General features: G+C 54.9%; 1 protein-coding gene across 10 annotated transcripts in view; it reads right to left on the bottom strand.

The window, feature by feature from the left end:
* The window catches only part of UBAP2 (ubiquitin associated protein 2), a 186,256-nt gene that overhangs the window by 159,163 nt on the left and 7,443 nt on the right, over positions 1–19,650 (bottom strand). For 6 of the 10 annotated variants that reach the window (XM_063957859.1, XM_063957926.1, XM_063957901.1 and 3 more), the window contains exon 1: positions 16,041–16,143. The exons of 1 other annotated variant lie outside the window; for it this stretch is intronic. The gene's annotated coding sequence lies outside the window, so the exon portion shown is untranslated. 3 more of the 10 variants (XM_063957868.1, XM_063957876.1, XM_063957885.1) reach the window with 3 other exon arrangements.

Here is a 19,650-nt window from a genome sequence, read left to right as displayed (position 1 = left end):
GATCTGTCTCTAATTCCAACCTGTATCCCTGAGATATTATCTGCAGGATCCAGGGATCTACTTGCGAGTGAGCCCACTGCGCGCTGTAATTTTTGAGACGACCCCCCACGGTCCCCGAGTCCGCTTGAGAAGCCCCAGCGTCATGCTGAGGCTTTTGTAGAAGCCGGGGAGGGCTTCTGATCCTGGGAAGGAGCTGCGTGTTGCTGTCTCTTCCCTCGACCTTTGCCTCGTGGCAGATATGAATAGCCCTTTGCTCTCTTATTTTTAAAGGAACGAAAGGGCTGCGGTTGAAAAGTCGGTGCCTTTTTCTGTTGGGGAGTGACTTGAGGTAGAAAGGTGGATTTCCCGGCTGTAGCCGTGGCCACCAAATCTGATAGACCGACTCCAAATAACTCCTCCCCTTTATACGGCAAAACTTCCATATGCCGTTTTGAATCCGCATCGCCTGTCCACTGTCGCGTCCATCAAGCTCTTCTGGCCGAAATGGACATAGCACTTACCCGTGATGCCAGTGTGCATATATCCCTCTGTGCATCACGCATATAAAGAAATGCATCCTTTATTTGTTCTAACGACAGTAAAATATTGTCCCTGTCCAGGGTATCAATATTTTCAATCAGGGATTCTGACCAAACTACCCCCGCACTGCCCATCCAGGCAGTCGCTACAGCTGGTCGTAGTATAACACCTGCATGTGTGTATATACTTTTTTGGATATTTTCTATCCTCCTATCTGATGGATCTTTAAGTGCGGCCGTCTCAGGAGAGGGTAACGCCACTTGTTTAGATAAGCGTGTTAGCGCCTTGTCCACCCTAGGAGGTGTTTCCCAGCGCTCCCTAACCTCTGGCGGGAAAGGGTATAATGCCAATAATTTCTTTGAAATTATCAGCTTTTTATCAGGGGCAACCCACGCTTCATTACACACGTCATTTAGTTCTTCTGATTCAGGAAAAACTATAGGTAGTTTTTTCATACCCCACATAATACCCTGTTTAGTGGTACCTGTAGTATCAGCTAAATGTAACGCCTCCTTCATTGCCAAAATCATATAACGTGTGGCCCTACTGGAAAATACGGTTGATTCGTCACCGTCACCACTGGAGTCATCGCCTGTGTCTGGGTCTGTGTCGACCGACTGAGGCAAAGGGCGTTTCACAGCCCCTGACGGTGTTTGAGTCGCCTGGACAGGCACTAATTGATTGTCCGGCCGTCTCATGTCGTCAAACGACTGCTTTAGCGTGTTGACACTATCCCGTAGTTCCATAAATAAAGGCATCCATTCTGGTGTCGACTCCCTAGGGGGTGACATCCTCATATTTGGCAATTGCTCCGCCTCCACACCAATATCGTCCTCATACATGTCGACACACACGTACCGACACACAGCAGACACACAGGGAATGCTCCTAACGAAGACAGGACCCACTAGCCCTTTGGGGAGACAGAGGGAGAGTTTGCCAGCACACACCAAAAGCGCTATATATATATCAGGGATAGCCTTATAATAAGTGCTCCCTTATAGCTGCTTTGTTATATCAAAATATCGCCATAAATGTGCCCCCCCCTCTCTGTATTACCCTGTTTCTGTAGCAGTGCAGGGGAGAGACTTGGGAGCCGTCCTGACCAGCGGAGCTGTGAGAGGAAATGGCGCCGTGTGCTGAGGAGATAGGCCCCGCCCCTTTTCCGGCGGGCTCGTCTCCCGCTATTTAGAAAAATTAGGCAGGGGTTAAATATCTCCATATAGCCTCTAGGGCTATATGTGAGGTATTTTTAGCCTTTATAGGTACTCATTTGCCTCCCAGGGCGCCCCCCTCCCAGCGCCCTGCACCCTCAGTGACTGCCGTGTGAAGTGTGCTGAGAGGAAAATGGCGCACAGCTGCAGTGCTGTGCGCTACCTTTAGAAGACTGCAGGAGTCTTCAGCCGCCGATTCTGGACCTCTTCTGATTTCAGCATCTGCAAGGGGGCCGGCGGCGTGGCTCCGGTGACCATCCAGGCTGTACCTGTGATCGTCCCTCTGGAGCTTGATGTCCAGTAGCCAAGAAACCAATCCATCCTGCACGCAGGTGAGTTGACTCCTTCTCCCCTCAGTCCCTCGCTGCAGTGATCCTGTTGCCAGCAGGAATCACTGTAAAATAAAAAACCTAGCTAAACTTTCTCTAAGCAGCTCTTTAGGAGAGCCACCTAGATTGCACCCTTCTCGGCCGGGCACAAAAATCTAACTGGAGTCTGGAGGAGGGTCATAGGGGGAGGAGCCAGTGCACACCACCTGATCGGAAAAAGCTTTACTTTTTGTGCCCTGTCTCCTGCGGAGCCGCTATTCCCCATGGTCCTTTCAGGAACCCCAGCATCCACTAGGACGATAGAGAAATACAGGCAATGTCGGCTGAAATCCCGGATCTCCGCACACTGGGACCCCATTACATTTCCCCGCTAACGTCTGGAATAGTGGCATGTGCCTATCTCTCACCAGCAGCAAAGTACAGATCCCTGGAATTCTATTTCCAGACATATCTTGGTTGCAAAGGGGACCACGCCACTTGTAGCATGTATACCTCTATTCCACGAGCCCCTCAATTCTCAAAGGAAGAAAATACTGAGGAATATGACCAAACCAAATTTATAGGAACAGCTTAACCTTCACAAGGATCCCAGAACCAGAGATATCTATATCCCATAAGACTACACAAGACTCAAACAGACCATTAGATTAGATCTCACAGGGACAGTGGGCAGAAGGATGAGGCTAAGGCTCAGCGTGGTGGATAACATTCCCAAATAACCACACAACTGCCACACTGGAGCAGGCAAAGCCGACAGATGCCTGCTGGTCTCACAGAGGCTGATGGGAGACCTCTCTCATTTACTAATATGCCCAATAGAGACATGATAAATATTGGTGGTGACAGGCCGTGATGTCCCCCCAATGGAGCTGAAATATTCCCACAATCTTATAATATTGTGGAAAGCGGTAACTAGTGGTACTGCAGCCGAAGCAGATAAAGTCCAGTATCACCGCTCACCCCGAGTCTGGCTACTTCATACAAACACCGTTAGCTTTGCTGGCCTTGTCACATCTCTGCAAAGCGATGACCATTACACGAAACACAAATTATACTATCCATGCTAGGAGCAAAACAAAAAGCAACTTTGCTAGAATGTATAAAAGGATTAAAAAGATATTTTTTAACCCACACAAAGGGGTCGATTCAATTCAGCAACAGTTGAATAGCGCCGGGAATTAGTTCCCGGCGCTATTCAATACAGCGACTAGGTACCCATCAATTGTCGGGAATTATTCTCTCAGCCCCAGGGGGGTGAGAGAAGAAAACCGACAAAAGAGCGGCCGGCGCGAGGCTGATTCTGACGGGAATCAGCATCGCCGCGGGTAAAGTCGGAGAATGCTCGTTCTCCCGACAAAACTACCTGTTAAGTCGGCGAGAACGGGCATTCTCCGTCTTAACTTTAGCTGAATTGAATAGCGTCGGGCGCTAATTCCCGGCACTATTCAACTGTTGCTGAATTGACCCCAAAGGCAAGAAAAGGTGCCCCATTTGTAAAATAATCCCCATGTATGTGAGGAGCCCCCCTGTGTACAGTAATGCCCCTGTAGGCGAGGAGCGCCCCCTGTGTACAGTAATGCCCCTGTAGGTGAGGAGCGCCCCCTGTGTACAGTAATGCCCCTGTAGGTGAGGAGCGCCCCCTGTGTACAGTAATGCCCCTGTAGGCGAGGAGCGCCCCCTGTGTACAGTAATCCCCCTGTAGGTGAGGAGCGCCCACTGTGTACAGTAATCCCCCCGTAGGTGAGGAGCCCCCCTGTGTACAGTAATCCCCCTGTAGGTGAGGAGCGCCCCCTGTGTACAGTAATGCCCCTGTAGGTGAGGAGCGCCCCCTGTGTACAGTAATGCCCCTGTAGGCGAGGAGCGCCCCCTGTGTACAGTAATCCCCCTGTAGGTGAGGAGCGCCCCCTGTGTACAGTAATGCCCCTGTAGGTGAGGAGCGCCCCGTGTACAGTAATGCCCCTGTAGGTGAGGAGCGCCCCCTGTGTACAGTAATGCCCCTGTAGGCGAGGAGCGCCCCCTGTGTACAGTAATCCCCCTGTAGGTGAGGAGCGCCCCCTGTGTACAGTAATGCCCCTGTAGGCGAGGAGCGCCCCCTGTGTACAGTAATGCCCCTGTAGGTGAGGAGCGCCCCCTGTGTACAGTAATGCCCCTGTAGCGGTGAGGAGCACCCTGTGTACATTAATCCCCCTGTAGGTGAGGAGCGCCCCCTGTGTACAGTAATCCCCCTGTAGGTGAGGAGTGCCCCGTGTACAGTAATGCCCCTGTAGGTGAGGAGCGCCCTGTGTACAGTAATGCCCCTGTAGGTGAGGAGCGCCCTGTGTACAGTAATGCCCCTGTAGGTGAGGAGCGCCCTGTGTACAGTAATCCCCCTGTAGGTGAGGAGCGCCCCCTTTGTACAGTAATCCCCCTGTAAGTGAGGAGCGCCCCGTGTGTACAGTAATCCCCCTGTAGGTGAGGAGCGCCCCCTGTGTACAGTAATGCCCCTGTAGTGGTGAGGAGAGCCCCCTGTGTACAGTAATGCCCCTGTAGGTGAGGAGCGCCCCCTGTGTACAGTAATGCCCCTGTAGGCGAGAAGCGCCCCCTGTGTACAGTAATGCCCCTGTAGGCGAGGAGCGCCCCCTGTGTACAGTAATGCCCCTGTAGGCGAGGAGCGCCCCCTGTGTACAGTAATGCCCCTGTAGGTGAGGAGCGCCCCCTGTGTACAGTAATGCCCCTGTAGCGGTGAGGAGCACCCTGTGTACATTAATCCCCCTGTAGGTGAGGAGCGCCCCCTGTGTACAGTAATCCCCCTGTAGGTGAGGAGTGCCCCGTGTACAGTAATGCCCCTGTAGGTGAGGAGCGCCCTGTGTACAGTAATGCCCCTGTAGGTGAGGAGCGCCCTGTGTACAGTAATGCCCCTGTAGGTGAGGAGCGCCCTGTGTACAGTAATCCCCCTGTAGGTGAGGAGCGCCCCCTTTGTACAGTAATCCCCCTGTAAGTGAGGAGCGCCCCGTGTGTACAGTAATCCCCCTGTAGGTGAGGAGCGCCCCCTGTGTACAGTAATGCCCCTGTAGTGGTGAGGAGAGCCCCCTGTGTACAGTAATGCCCCTGTAGGTGAGGAGCGCCCCCTGTGTACAGTAATGCCCCTGTAGGCGAGAAGCGCCCCCTGTGTACAGTAATGCCCCTGTAGGCGAGGAGCGCCCCCTGTGTACAGTAATGCCCCTGTAGGCGAGGAGCGCCCCCTGTGTACAGTAATGCCCCTGTAGGTGAGGAGCGCCCCCTGTGTACAGTAATGCCCCTGTAGCGGTGAGGAGCACCCTGTGTACATTAATCCCCCTGTAGGTGAGGAGCGCCCCCTGTGTACAGTAATCCCCCTGTAGGTGAGGAGTGCCCCGTGTACAGTAATGCCCCTGTAGGTGAGGAGCGCCCTGTGTACAGTAATGCCCCTGTAGGTGAGGAGCGCCCTGTGTACAGTAATGCCCCTGTAGGTGAGGAGCGCCCTGTGTACAGTAATCCCCCTGTAGGTGAGGAGCGCCCCCTTTGTACAGTAATCCCCCTGTAAGTGAGGAGCGCCCCGTGTGTACAGTAATCCCCCTGTAGGTGAGGAGCGCCCCCTGTGTACAGTAATCCCCCTGTAGGTGAGGAGCGCCCCCTGTGTACAGTAATCTCCCTGTAGGTGAGGAGCGCCCCCTGTGTACAGTAATGCCCCTGTAGGTGAGGAGCGCCCCATGTACAGTAATGCCCCTGTAGGTGAGGAGCGCCCCCTGTGTACAGTAATCCCCCTGTAGGTGAGGAGCCCCCTGTGTACAGTAATGCCCCTGTAGGTGAGGAGCGCCCCGTGTACAGTAATGCCCCTGTAGGTGAGGAGCGCCCGGTGTGTACAGTAATCCCCCTGTAGGTGAGGAGCGCCCCGTGTACAGTAATGCCCCTGTAGGTGAGCGCCCCCTGTGTACAGTAATCCCCCTGTAGGTGAGGAGCGCCCCCTGTGTACAGTAATCCCCCTGTAGGTGAGGAGCGCCCCCTGTGTACAGTAATCCCCCTGTAGGTGAGGAGCGCCCTGTGTACAGTAATCCCCCTGTAGGTGAGGAGCACCCTGTGTACAGTAATCCCCCTGAAGGTGAGGAGCGCCCTGTGTACAGTAATCCCCCTGTAGGTGAGGAGCGCCCTGTGTACAGTAATCCCCCTGTAGGTGAGGAGCGCCCCCTGTGTACAGTAATGCCCCTGTAGGTGAGGAGCCCCCCTGTGTACAGTAATCCCCCAGTAGGTGAGGAGCGCCCCCTGTGTACAGTAATGCCCCTGTAGGTGAGGAGCGCCCCCTGTGTACAGTAATCCCCCTGTAGGTGAGGAGCCCCCTGTGTACAGTAATCCCCCAGTAGGTGAGCGCCCCCTGTGTACAGTAATCCCCCAGTAGGTGAGGAGCGTCCCCTGTGTACAGTAATCCCCCAGTAGGTGAGGAGCGCCCCCTGTGTACAGTAATCCCCCTGTAGGTGAGGAGCGCCCCCTGTGTACAGTAATCCCCCTGTACGTGAGGAGCGCCCCCTGTGTACAGTAATCCCCCTGTAGGTGAGGAGCGCCCCCTGTGTACAGTAATCCCCCAGTAGGTGAGGAGCGCCCCCTGTGTACAGTAATCCCCCTGTAGGTGAGGAGCGCCCCCTGTGTACAGTAATCCCCCTGTAGGTGAGGAGCGCCCCCTGTGTACAGTAATCCCCCTGTAGGTGAGGAGCGCCCCGTGTACAGTAATCCCCCAGTAGGTGAGGAGCGCCCCCTGTGTACAGTAATCCCCCAGTAGGTGAGGAGCGTCCCCTGTGTACAGTAATCCCCCAGTAGGTGAGGAGCGCCCCCTGTGTACAGTAATCCCCCTGTAGGTGAGGAGCGCCCCCTGTGTACAGTAATCCCCCTGTAGGTGAGGAGCGCCCCCTGTGTACAGTAATCCCCCAGTAGGTGAGGAGCGCCCCCTGTGTACAGTAATCCCCCTGTAGGTGAGGAGCGCCCCCTGTGTACAGTAATCCCCCTGTAGGTGAGGAGCGCCCCGTGTACAGTAATCCCCCTGTAGATGAGAAGCGCCCCTTGTGTACAGTAATGCCCCTGTAGGTGAGGAGCGCCCCCTGTGTACAGTAATCCCCCTGTGAGGAGCGCCCCCTGTGTACAGTAATCCCCTTGTAGATGAGAAGCGCCCCCTGTGTACAGTTATCCCCGTGAGGAGCGCCCCGTGTACAGTAATCCCCCTGTAGGTGAGAAGCGCCCCCTGTGTACAGTAATGCCCCTGTAGATGAGAAGCGCCCCCTGTGTACAGTAATCCCCCTGTAGGTGAGGAGCGCCCCCTGTGTACAGTAATCCCCCTGTAGATGAGAAGCGCCCCTTGTGTACAGTAATGCCCCTGTAGGTGAGGAGCGCCCCCTGTGTACAGTAATCCCCCTGTGAGGAGCGCCCCCTGTGTACAGTAATCCCCCTGTAAGTGAGCGCCCCCTGTGTACAGTAATCCCCCTATAGGTGAGGAGTGCCCCCTGTGTACAGTAATCCCACTGTAGATGAGAAGCGCCCCTTGTGTACAGTAATGCCCATGTAGGTGAGGAGCGCCCCCTGTGTACAGTAATCCCCCTGTGAGGAGCGCCCCCTGTGTACAGTAATCACCCCGTAGGTGAGGAGCGCCCCCTGTGTACAGTAATCCCCCTGTAGGTGAGAAGCCCCCTGTGTACAGTAATCCCCCAGTAGGTGAGGAGCGCCCCCTGTGTACAGTAATCCCCCAGTAGGTGAGGAGCGTCCCCTGTGTACAGTAATCCCCCAGTAGGTGAGGAGCGCCCCCTGTGTACAGTAATCCCCCTGTAGGTGAGGAGTGCCCCGTGTACAGTAATGCCCCTGTAGGTGAGGAGCGCCCTGTGTACAGTAATGCCCCTGTAGGTGAGGAGCGCCCTGTGTACAGTAATGCCCCTGTAGGTGAGGAGCGCCCTGTGTACAGTAATCCCCCTGTAGGTGAGGAGCGCCCCCTTTGTACAGTAATCCCCCTGTAAGTGAGGAGCGCCCCGTGTGTACAGTAATCCCCCTGTAGGTGAGGAGCGCCCCCTGTGTACAGTAATCCCCCTGTAGGTGAGGAGCGCCCCCTGTGTACAGTAATCCCCCTGTAGGTGAGGAGCGCCCCCTGTGTACAGTAATCTCCCTGTAGGTGAGGAGCGCCCCCTGTGTACAGTAATGCCCCTGTAGGTGAGGAGCGCCCCATGTACAGTAATGCCCCTGTAGGTGAGGAGCGCCCCCTGTGTACAGTAATCCCCCTGTAGGTGAGGAGCCCCCTGTGTACAGTAATGCCCCTGTAGGTGAGGAGCGCCCCGTGTACAGTAATGCCCCTGTAGGTGAGGAGCGCCCGGTGTGTACAGTAATCCCCCTGTAGGTGAGGAGCGCCCCGTGTACAGTAATGCCCCTGTAGGTGAGCGCCCCCTGTGTACAGTAATCCCCCTGTAGGTGAGGAGCGCCCCCTGTGTACAGTAATCCCCCTGTAGGTGAGGAGCGCCCCCTGTGTACAGTAATCCCCCTGTAGGTGAGGAGCGCCCTGTGTACAGTAATCCCCCTGTAGGTGAGGAGCACCCTGTGTACAGTAATCCCCCTGAAGGTGAGGAGCGCCCTGTGTACAGTAATCCCCCTGTAGGTGAGGAGCGCCCTGTGTACAGTAATCCCCCTGTAGGTGAGGAGCGCCCCCTGTGTACAGTAATGCCCCTGTAGGTGAGGAGCCCCCCTGTGTACAGTAATCCCCCAGTAGGTGAGGAGCGCCCCCTGTGTACAGTAATGCCCCTGTAGGTGAGGAGCGCCCCCTGTGTACAGTAATCCCCCTGTAGGTGAGGAGCCCCCTGTGTACAGTAATCCCCCAGTAGGTGAGGAGCGCCCCCTGTGTACAGTAATCCCCCAGTAGGTGAGGAGCGTCCCCTGTGTACAGTAATCCCCCAGTAGGTGAGGAGCGCCCCCTGTGTACAGTAATCCCCCTGTAGGTGAGGAGCGCCCCCTGTGTACAGTAATCCCCCTGTACGTGAGGAGCGCCCCCTGTGTACAGTAATCCCCCTGTAGGTGAGGAGCGCCCCCTGTGTACAGTAATCCCCCAGTAGGTGAGGAGCGCCCCCTGTGTACAGTAATCCCCCTGTAGGTGAGGAGCGCCCCCTGTGTACAGTAATCCCCCTGTAGGTGAGGAGCGCCCCCTGTGTACAGTAATCCCCCTGTAGGTGAGGAGCGCCCCGTGTACAGTAATCCCCCAGTAGGTGAGGAGCGCCCCCTGTGTACAGTAATCCCCCAGTAGGTGAGGAGCGTCCCCTGTGTACAGTAATCCCCCAGTAGGTGAGGAGCGCCCCCTGTGTACAGTAATCCCCCTGTAGGTGAGGAGCGCCCCCTGTGTACAGTAATCCCCCTGTAGGTGAGGAGCGCCCCCTGTGTACAGTAATCCCCCTGTAGGTGAGGAGCGCCCCCTGTGTACAGTAATCCCCCTGTAGGTGAGGAGCGCCCCGTGTACAGTAATCCCCCTGTAGATGAGAAGCGCCCCTTGTGTACAGTAATGCCCCTGTAGGTGAGGAGCGCCCCCTGTGTACAGTAATCCCCCTGTGAGGAGCGCCCCCTGTGTACAGTAATCCCCTTGTAGATGAGAAGCGCCCCCTGTGTACAGTTATCCCCGTGAGGAGCGCCCCGTGTACAGTAATCCCCTTGTAGGTGAGAAGCGCCCCCTGTGTACAGTAATGCCCCTGTAGATGAGAAGCGCCCCCTGTGTACAGTAATCCCCCTGTAGGTGAGGAGCGCCCCCTGTGTACAGTAATCCCCCTGTAGATGAGAAGCGCCCCTTGTGTACAGTAATGCCCCTGTAGGTGAGGAGCGCCCCCTGTGTACAGTAATCCCCCTGTGAGGAGCGCCCCCTGTGTACAGTAATCCCCCTGTAAGTGAGCGCCCCCTGTGTACAGTAATCCCCCTATAGGTGAGGAGTGCCCCCTGTGTACAGTAATCCCACTGTAGATGAGAAGCGCCCCTTGTGTACAGTAATGCCCATGTAGGTGAGGAGCGCCCCCTGTGTACAGTAATCCCCCTGTGAGGAGCGCCCCCTGTGTACAGTAATCACCCCGTAGGTGAGGAGCGCCCCCTGTGTACAGTAATCCCCCTGTAGGTGAGAAGCCCCCTGTGTACAGTAATCCCCCAGTAGGTGAGGAGCGCCCCCTGTGTACAGTAATCCCCCAGTAGGTGAGGAGCGTCCCCTGTGTACAGTAATCCCCCAGTAGGTGAGGAGCGCCCCCTGTGTACAGTAATCCCCCTGTAGGTGAGGAGCGCCCCCTGTGTACAGTAATGCCCCTGTAGGTGAGGAGCGCCCCCTGTGTACAGTAATCCCCCTGTAGGTGAGGAGCGCCCCCTGTGTACAGTAACCCCCCTGTAGGTGAGGAGCGCCCCCTGTGTACAGTAATCCCCCTGTAGGTGAGGAGCGCGGCCCCCCCCCCCCCCCCGTGTACAGTAATCCCCCTCTAGGTGAGGAGCGCCCGGTGTGTACAGTAATCCCCCTGTAGGTGAGGAGCGCCCGGTGTGTACAGTAATCCCCCTTTAAGTGAGGAGCGCCCCGTGTGTACAGTAATCCCCCTGTAGGTGAGGAGCGCCCGGTGTGTACAGTAATGCCCCTGTAGTGGTGAGGAGCGCCCCCTGTGTACAGTAATCCCCCTGTAGGTGAGGAGCGTCCCCTGTGTACAGTAATGCCCCTGTAGGTGAGGAGCGCCCAGTGTGTACAGTAATCCCCCTGTAGGTGAGGAGCGCCCCCTGTGTACAGTAATCCCCCTTTAAGTGAGGAGCGCCCCGTGTGTACAGTAATCCCCCTGTAAGTGAGGAACGCCCCGTGTGTACAGTAATCCCCCTGTAGGTGAGGAGCGCCCCCTGTGTACAGTAATCCCCCTGTAGGTGAGGAGCGCCCCGTGTACAGTAATCCCCCAGTAGGTGAGGAGCGCCCGGTGTGTACAGTAATGCCCCTGTAGGTGAGGAGCGCCCGGTGTGTACAGTAATCCCCCTGTAGGTGAGGAGCGCCCGGTGTGTACAGTAATCCCCCTTTAAGTGAGGAGCGCCCCGTGTGTACAGTAATCCCCCTGTAGGTGAGGAGCGCCCGGTGTGTACAGTAATACCCCTGTAGGTGAGGAGTGCCCCGCGTGTACAGTAATACCCCTGTAGGTGAGGAGCGCCCCGTGTACAGTAATGCCCCAGTAGGTGAGGAGCGCCCGGTGTGTACAGTAATCCCCCTGTAGGTGAGGAGCGCCCGGTGTGTACAGTAATCCCCCTTTAAGTGAGGAGCGCCCCGTGTGTACAGTAATCCCCCTGTAGGTGAGGAGCGCCCGGTGTGTACAGTAATACCCCTGTAGGTGAGGAGCGCCCCCTGTGTACAGTAATCCCCCTGTAGGTGAGGAGCGCCCCCTGTGTACAGTAATGCCCCAGTAGGTGAGGAGCGCCCGGTGTGTACAGTAATCCCCCTGTAGGTGAGGAGCACCCTCTGTGTACAGTAATCCCCCTGTAGGTGAGGAGCGCCCCCTGTGTACAGTAATCCCCCTTTAAGTGAGGAGCGCCCCGTGTGTACAGTAATCCCCCTGTAAGTGAGGAGCGCCCCATGTGTACAGTAATCCCCCTTTAAGTGAGGAGCGCCCCGTGTGTACAGTAATCCCCCTTTAAGTGAGGAGCGCCCCGTGTGTACAGTAATCCCCCTGTAGGTGAGGAGCACTCCCTGTGTACAGTAATCCCCCTGTAGGTGAGGAGCGCCCGGTGTGTACAGTAATTCCCCTGTAAGTGAGAAGCGCCTCCTTTGTACAGTAATCCCCCTGTAGGTGAGGAGCGCCCGGTGTGTACAGTAATCCCCCTGTAAGTGAGGAGCGCCCCATGTGTACAGTAATCCCCCTTTAAGTGAGGAGCGCCCCGTGTGTACAGTAATCCCCCTTTAAGTGAGGAACGCCCCGTGTGTACAGTAATCCCCCTGTAGGTGAGGAGCGCCCGGTGTGTACAGTAATTCCCCTGTAAGTGAGAAGCGCCCCCTGTGTACAGTAATCTCCCTGTAGGTGAGGAGCGCCCCCTGTGTACAGTAATCCCCCTGTAGGTGAGGAGCGCCCCCTGTGTACAGTAATGCCCCTGTAGGCGAGGAGCGCCCCCTGTGTACAGTAATGCCCCAGTAGGCGAGGAGCGCCCCCTGTGTACAGTAATGCCCCTGTAGGTGAGGAGCACACCCTGTGTACAGTAATGCCCCTGTAGGCGAGGAGCGCCCCCTGTGTACAGTAATGCCCATGTAGGTGAGGAGCACACCCTGTGTACAGTAATGCCCCTGTAGGCGAGGAGCGCCCCCTGTGTACAGTAATGCCCATGTAGGCAAGGAGCGCCCCCTGTGTACAGTAATGCCCATGTAGGTGAGGAGCACACCCTGTGTACAGTAATGCCCCTGTAGGCGAGGAGCACACCCTGTGTACAGTAATGACCCTGTAGGCGAGGATCTCCCTGTGTACAGTAATGCCCCTGTAGGTGAGGAGCGCCCCGTGTACAGTAATACCCCTGTAGGTGAGGAGCGCCCTGTGTACAGTAATCCCCCTGTGTACAGTAATGCCCATGTAGGTGAGGATCTCCCTGTGTACAGTAATCCCCCTGTAGGTGAGGAGCGCCCCGTGTACAGTAATACCCCTGTAGGTGAGGAGCGCCCCCTGTGTACAGTAATGCCCATGTAGGTGAGGAGCGCCCCGTGTACAGTAATGCCCATGTAGGTGAGGAGTGCCCCATGTGTACAGTAATGCCCATGTAGGTGAGGAGCACCCCGTGTACAGTAATACCCCTGTAGGTGAGGAGCACCCCTTGTGTACAGTAATGCCCATGTAGGTGAGGAGCACCCCGTGTACAGTAATGCCCATGTAGGTGAGGTGCACCCCGTGTACAGTAATGCCCATGTAGGTGAGGAGTGCCCCATGTGTACAGTAATGCCCATGTAGGTGAGGAGCACCCCGTGTACAGTAATACCCCTGTAGGTGAGGAGCACCCCTTGTGTACAGTAATGCCCATGTAGGTGAGGAGCACCCCGTGTATAGTAATGCCCATGTAGGTGAGGAGTGCCCCATGTGTACAGTAATACCCCTGTAGGTGAGGAGCACCCCTTGTGTACAGTAATGCCCATGTAGGTGAGGTGCACCCCGTGTACAGTAATGCCCATGTAGGTGAGGAGCACACCCTGTGTACAGTAATGCCCCTGTAGGTGAGGAGCACCCCTTGTGTACAGTAATGCCCATGTAGGTGAGGTGCACCCCGTGTACAGTAATGCCCATGTAGGTGAGTGCCCCATGTGTACAGTAATGCCCATGTAGGTGAGGAGCACCCCGTGTACAGTAATCCCCCTGTAGAGCACCCTGCATGAAAATCATGTGAACACCACCCTCATATACAAGATTCCTATGTGTATATTTACTGCTCACTTCACACAAAAGTGGTGTACATGTGTGGAATAATCCCACGGACGGAAGGACGTGTACTATGGCAAGATGGTATAAGGTGAGGACACAGGGCGTACAAGGTCACTATGTATACAGCAAACCATGTAAAAGATGGCAGGGGTTTCATGTCTACAATGATGTCCAGCATATAGTGGCCCCTGGGTACAAAGCAGATTAGCAGTGTCCCTTGTCCACAGTAAATCCCTATGGATAGGGAACCCTTGTGTACATAACAGATTGGATGCCTCACAGAAATGTATAGATGGGGTTTCTTCTGTGTGCAGAGCAGATTGGGTGGTCCCATGCATTGTAACGCGTCCTGCAGACGGGGTCCCCCTGCACGCAGAGCATGAATACAGTAGAGCTCAATCCATGCAGTGGAATCCTGTAGAAGGGGTGATAGGATGTATATAACCCCCCCATGTGTGCAGGGAAAGATATAAATAGCCCCACCCCCCATGTGTACAGCAATAGGATGTATATAGGGCCCCCCTATGTGTACAGGGACAGGATGTATAGAGGACCCCAAATGTGTGTACAGGGATAGGATGTATAGAGGACCCCCCCATGTGTGTACAGGGATAGGATGTATAGAGGACCCCCCCCCCCCATGTGTGTACAGGGATAGGATGTATATGGGGTCCCCCATATGTGTACAGGGATAGGATGTATAGAGGACCCCCATGTGTACAGGGATAGGATGTATAGAGGACCCCCATGTGTGCAGGGATAGGATGTAGAGAAGACCCCCCCATGTGTGCAGGGATAGGATGTAGAGAGGACCCCCCCATGTACAGGGATAGGATGTAGAGAGGACCCCCCATGTGTGTACAGGGATAGAATGTATAGAGGACCCCCCATTTGTGTACAGGGATAGGACGTATATAGGGTCCCTCCATGTGTACAGGGATAGGATGTATATAGGGACAGAATGTATATAGGATCACCCCATGTGAACAGGGATAGGATGTATATAGGGACCCCCCATGTGTACAGAGATGGGATGTATATAGGGTCCCCCCCATGTGTATAGGGATGGGATGTATATAGGGACCCCCCATGTGTACAGGGATGGGATGTATATAGGGTCCCCCCCCATGTGTACAGGGATGGGATGTATATAGGGTTCCCCCCCATGTGTACAGGGATGGGATGTATACAGGGTCCCCCCCATGTGTACAAGGATGGGATGTATAGAGGACCCCTCGTGTGTACAGGTATAGGATGTATAGCAGACCCCCCCATGTGTGTACAGGGATAGGATGTATAGAGGACCCCCCATGTGTGCAGGGATGGGATGTATAGAGGACCCCCCATGTGTGCAGGGATGGGATGTATAGAGGACCCCCCATGTGTGCAGGGATGGGATGTATAGAGGACCCCCCATGTGTACAGAGATAGGATGTATAGAGGACCCCCATGTGTACAGGGATGGGATGTATAGAGGAACCCCCCATGTGTGTACAGGGATAGGATGTATAGAGGAACCCCCCATGTGTACAGGGATGGGATGTATAGAGGAACCCCCCATGTGTACAGGGATAGGATGTATAGAGGACCCCCCATGTGTGTATAGGGATAAGATGTATACAAGGCCCATGTACAGGGATAGGATGTATACAGGGCCCCCCATGTACAGGGATAGGATGTATACAGGGCCCCCCATGTACAGGGATAGGATGTATACAGGGCCCCCCATGTACAGGGATAGGATGTATACAGGGTTCCCCATGTACAGGGATAGGATGTATACAGGCCCCCCCATGTACAGGGATAGGATGTATACAGGACCCCCCCATGAACAGAGATAGGATGTATACAGGGCCCCCCATGTACAGGGATAGGATGTATACAGGGCCCCCCATGTACAGGGATAGGATGTATACAGGACCCCCCATGTACAGGGATAGGATGTATACAGGACCCCCCATGTACAGGGATAGGATGTATACAGGACCCCCCATGTACAGAGATAGGATGTATACAGGACCCCCCATGTATAGGGATAGAATGTATAGAAGACCCCCATGTATAGGGATGGGATGTATACATACACTGTATATAGGGCACAGCGGGGGGAGCGGGATTGCGGCACGGCGCAGACTCCCCCCCGCCCTACTGCGCCGGCTCGGGCCGCACTCCTTTGTCCACTGACCGGGGAGGGGGAGCCGCCATCACTAGGCCGCAGCCCGCCCTGATCCCCCGGCACGGCACCGTCTGTGCGCGTCCCCCGACCCCACCGGTATTCATTACCCTCTTCCTCCTCCCTTCTCCGGTGTGACCCCTAAACTGGTGGGCGGAGTCCCGGTGCCGCCCGGTGGGGGGTATAGTTGCCCGGCGCCCACGCATACGACACCCCCTCCGCCAGCCGGGCCTCGAGCACCGCCGCCGTTTCTTACCTGCAGCACAATGCGCCTCACAAAGCAGCAGCAGCGGGCGCCGTCACGTGACTCCTCCCTCACCCGCGCGCGTCACCCGCCTGCGCATCCGACATGTCCCCGGTGTGACGTCACCCGCCCGCGACACGACCCCCCTCTCCCCCCCTTCCCCATACTGACCGGCACCGCCGCGACGCGTCCTCCTCAGCCGGCCGCAGCGCTCCGTCTCCTGCCTCCCGGGGGGTGTCTGAGGGGGCGGCGCGTCCTGCTGACGTCATGGGCTGTGCTAGTTGCCAGGGAGACGGGTTGCTGACAGACATGCAATCTCCCCCTCCCCTCAGACCTGAGTGACAGGGTCTGCTGAGACTTGTAGTTCCACAGTAGTCATAAAGCCGCCCCAGTGGGCTGAGAGCCTGACTGGCTGCCTTGTGGGTCAGTGATACACTTGGGAGGTCGGTTACCCCCGCAGGGGCCTATTCCTGGGGGCGACCGGGTGCGTTACATAACGTGCGCAGGTGCCAATTGCTCCTGGTTTATGTAACGGATCCATCCGCCATTACGCCCCGTTGTGGCCGCCGTCTGCTCATCAATCCCCCAAAACACGTTTCACGGCTTCACTGCGGGAACTAAAGCCGTTATTACCATTGATGCCTCCCAATGGTGATCCCTCCGCCTCCCCCAGCCCCCTCCGTGCCCACGCGGCATCTCTCGCCACTGCTAGTCAGCGGCGTTAGGGAGCGGGGGCGCCTTCTTGTCAGGGCAGGTGTCCCGGCTGTGGAGCGATACTGAATTGACCCCCGGGGTATTAGTCTCGGCCGCTGAAAACTGCGGCCAGCATAACACACCATTTCCACAGTGCCGCCGCTCTTCATAATAAATGGGCGTCATCGTCCCAATTTCAGGGAATGTGGTGAAGTGCCCCCCCGGTGTGGCAGGATGACTCCCTCATGCCTATCTGTGCCACTGTACAGTGTAAATGGCCTCACCACATAGCAAACGACACCCCAAACAATGCATCCTCTCTATTTATTGAGTTTCTTAAAATGCACGCTCCTTATATTGCTCGAACTCCCCCCCCCCCATCATTTGAAATGTTTAAATTGGGGACATGTCCACAGTAGGGTTTAGCCCCATTACTGTAGGGCTCAGTGCCTACACCCCCTGAATCAGGGCTGTAACTAGGGGTGTGCAAGTGGGGCCGTCAAACAGGGCCCTGGTGGCAGCAACGTCGCTGTTCCACGGCATCTGCATGTGGCTTGCAGGGTGCTTAGAATGGCAGTAGAGCTAATGCAGAGCTGCCCGGGGTATACTAAGGACTCTCCGGCCAGTGCTCTGCTTCCCAGTGCCGGTGGCCCCTACCCCTGTGTATGACATCATTAGTTTAGGGTGCGGCGCACTGCTCCCAATCACGGTCTAGTGACCTGACGATCTCCCTCCATGTTTTCTGATGGAGAGCGGAAGTTATGATTCCGTCAGTTATGGCAAGTCCCCCAGGTACTGAAACAGCAAAGTATCCCCACACCATCAGTCTACCAGCACCATGTCTGACTGTTCTTTATTGTGGAACGCTGTGTTAGCTTTACGCCAGATGTAACGGGACCAATGTCTTCCAAACACTTCAATGTTTGACTCATTCCGCCACAGAACATCAGCCCAAAAGGATTGGTTGGTAACAATGTGACTTTTTTGAGCATGTGAGACATGCCTTTAGTTTCCTCTTGGATACCATTTTTGTCCATTCTCTTCCTTAGGGTGGATTCATGAATACTGACATTAACTTAGGTGAGTGAGGCCTGCAGTGCCTTAGATGTTTGTCCGGATTGATTTGTGACTTTCTGGATGAGGCGCTCTTGGAGAAATCTGGTCACTCCTTGGAAGATTCACCACAGTTCCACGTTTTCTCCATTTGAGGATGATAGCTCTCACTGTGGTTTGCTGGAGTTCCAGAGCTTTAGAAATGGCTCTGTAACCCTTCCCAGATTGATCTAATTCAAAAATATTCTTTCTCGTGTCTTTTAGAATTTCTGTGATCACGGCATACTGCTTCTTGCTGAGACGTTTTATCCAGCTTCACACTGCAGGAAAGGTTCTTTTTAAGTGTTGTTTAACAGGGATGTGTCAGTAATCAAGCCTGATTAAGGCTAGTCTTATTGACCCAAAAATAAATTCATTCTTGTTCATTGGTTGAATGAGTAAAGGCGTCAATTACTATTTCACACTTGGTTCAGGCTGCCGTGCACTGGCTTCCCTTCCTTTTCAGAACCTAATTCTCCTCACACTCACCCATAAAGGCCTCGCCCAATTCATCCCCATCTCCATTCCCACCTCCCTCCACACCTCCTCCCATCCACTTCGAATCTAGAACCAGATTGACTATGTCCTGCCTCTTGATGATGGTTTTTGTTACTATCTGACTGCTGCTGTACTCTGAGGACTACTGTCATCGACGGGAGGCAGTCAATTTACCGGCTGTCGGGATCCCAGCTGCCAGGATACTGATGGCGGAATCCCGACACCCAGTGAAATACCGGTGGTCGGAATTCCCACTTGGGTGGAGGTCTATGCCACCACCAGAGGAGGAATATAACCCTGTGGTGGCCAAAGGTCACCACCAGGCCCAAAGCGTGGTGAGCGCAGCAAGCCCGCGAGGGGACGCGCTGCTCTTGCCGCCAGTATCCCGGCATCGGTCTCCTGACCGCTGGGATATCATGCTGATCTCATCATCGACATTTCACTGATAACACTTTTATTCCAAAATCCTTAGTCCAGCCAGGGTCACTGAACATGGGTTTCAAGCCGTGTTATACCGCAGGCTGGGCCCAGGGAATTACCAGAGATTCCCCTCTACTGGCGCTTGGAGATGACATCATCTCCAAGCGCCAGTGAGCCGGCTCTCTATAGGGAGTTAATGGGACCTGGATCATCCGTTCACACTGTCCCATAGCCCAGGATCATCCCGTGTCCAACCGTGCAAGCTACCAGGGTTCAGGTTATTTTTCGGGGACCCTTTCACACCGAGCATCAGGATCTTCAACGTGTTTCTTCCACTGTGTAGACTATATACTCTTCACTTTAGTGACTAAATGAAATAAAGTTTATTCAGTTTATTTTGCAGCCTTTTACCCCAGACACCAACTGTCCGTATGCTGTGCCCTGGCATCTGCTGCCACACATATAGATTGGTCTAAAAGTTGTGCTAGACTTGTTCTGCATCTTCTGCAGGTGGAGTACAGGAGACATTTTGCTGGACAAGTTGATGATAGCTCCACTGATGTTCCATAGAACTTCAACGCTAATACTCCAGAGCCATTATACATAGGTGATTAGCCCAATGCCACATTTGTTTGCACAGTCTCAAAGGACTAATCACAGTCTCAGCAAATAGCAGTCGTTCCTCATTACAGCATTAATCTGTAGTCTGTGTATGGACCCGGCACAACTGTTGCACCAAACAGCTGACTGCCCATCTGTTATTCTGGACAATGCATGTCACCCTCCATTTAATCAGGAGTCAGTTTAAGACCACAGGACCATTGCTGGTTGGATGCTATGTGAGTGGTGTTAAGTCTGATTAACCTTCAGGAAGAAAAGCAATACTTTAAAGTAGTGATGAGCGGATTCGGTTTTACTCGGTTCTCAAAACGTCATCTTATTGGCTATCCAAAACACGTGACATCCGTGAGCCAATAAGATGCTGTTTTGAGAACCGAGTAAAACCGAATCCGCTCATCACTACTTTAAAGACACAAGTGTTCAAGCCGCTGTGACCTTTAAGCGTGTGTGCATGTAA

This window comes from Pseudophryne corroboree, chromosome 1, assembly GCF_028390025.1.
Source record: "Pseudophryne corroboree isolate aPseCor3 chromosome 1, aPseCor3.hap2, whole genome shotgun sequence".
NCBI lineage: Eukaryota > Metazoa > Chordata > Amphibia > Anura > Myobatrachidae > Pseudophryne > Pseudophryne corroboree.
Note: the sequence above shows the minus strand (reverse complement) of the source record. Positions and strands in the feature narration are given on the sequence as shown.